Source organism: Ascaphus truei, chromosome 13 (assembly GCF_040206685.1).
Source record: "Ascaphus truei isolate aAscTru1 chromosome 13, aAscTru1.hap1, whole genome shotgun sequence".
Classification (NCBI taxonomy): domain Eukaryota; kingdom Metazoa; phylum Chordata; class Amphibia; order Anura; family Ascaphidae; genus Ascaphus; species Ascaphus truei.
Window position 1 is genome coordinate 47,989,358 of NC_134495.1, and position 1,573 is coordinate 47,990,930.

Consider the following 1,573-nt stretch of genomic DNA (forward strand, 5'->3'; position numbering starts at 1 on the left):
AGATAGTTACATTATTTCCTCCTATGTTTGGCCAGGTGCTGCCTACTTTAGCTCAGAAATGTCATATTCACTCTGTGAGATCAGTCAGTGATGAGCACTAGTATAAAATAAACTGTTATACAGAACTGTGTGTCTTCCACACTGGCTGCTACTGCTCCCTCCTGTCCCAAACGTTTCCCACTCACTGCCTGTAAACCTGGAAACCATCCCCATCAATATATTTTCAGCTCAGGCTCCCGCTCTTGTCAAAATGTTAATGGGTAACCCAACAATAAAGATCATCCATTTATTCTCACTAATTGTTTTGTTTTCCATTCCTAGTATTGGGAAAATGCCATTGCCAAGTTTTTCAGCCTCAACATATCAATGTGATGGAGGGAGACTCGGTAATTATCCCATGTCAGCAGAATGCTACTAGCAAGGACATCATGTTCTGGTACAAAAAAACGCTGTATGGGAGGTTTGAGTTTCTTGCAAGTGGACTTGATGGCACTAAACAGGCCGGAACATTTACAATGATAATAGAGTCCAACAAGAGATCCACCAGCCTGAACAGAAGCCACGCGGAGCCTGGAGATGCTGCCACATATTACTGTGCAGTGAGGGACACAGTGGTATCAGCTGGTAGAGCAGCAGCTCAGAAACTAAAGACATTCACAGCTCACAAGCTCGGCCCAAGGAAAGGAAACACCTGTCTGCTGTATATGAATTTAACAAGTTCTGCTGCTCTTTCACTATACAGAGACTGGTGTTCTTATGTAATGTATTTTACATTCGTCTGGTGTGACCAATACATGTTATTCAATATACTTTGTTTGGAAAACACATAGTGTATTGGATATCGTATTTCACACAAGGAGACAAACATTCGTTTGAAAATACATTATAAATATATATGTTCTACATTACTACAGATAGAAACATAGAATCTGTCAGCACAGAAGAGCCACATGACTTACATGCTCTGCTCATTTAAGCAGCTACCAGGTCACATTTGATCCTTGGTTTCCTTTTTTATTTACATAGTTACATACAGTAGGAGATGAGGTTGAAAAAAGGCGTATGTCCATCAAGTTCAACCTATGTTAAATTTAGACAACAGATACTGTATCCTATATCTATACTTACTTATTGATGAGGAGGAAGGCAAACAAAACCCCCAGAATCATATCATCCAATGATATCTCATAAGATGCAAAATAAATTCCTTCCTGACTCCAAGAATTGGCAATCGGATTAATCCCTGGATCAACATCCTTCCCATGTATACTTATTTGGTATATCCCTGTATGCCTTTCCCATCTAAAAAGATGTCCAACCTTTTTTTGAACAAATCTATTGTATCTGCCATCACAGTCTCCATGGATAATGAATTCCACATTTTAACTGCCCTTACTGTAAATAACCCTTTTCTTTTTTGCTGGTGAAATTTCCTTTCCTCCAACCTTAAGGGATGGCCCGAGTCCTTTGTACTGCCCGTGGGATGAATAGTTCTTTTGAAAGCTCCTTGTATTGTCCCTGAATATATTTGAATATAGTTATCATATCCCCTCTTAGACGCCTTTTTTTTAAT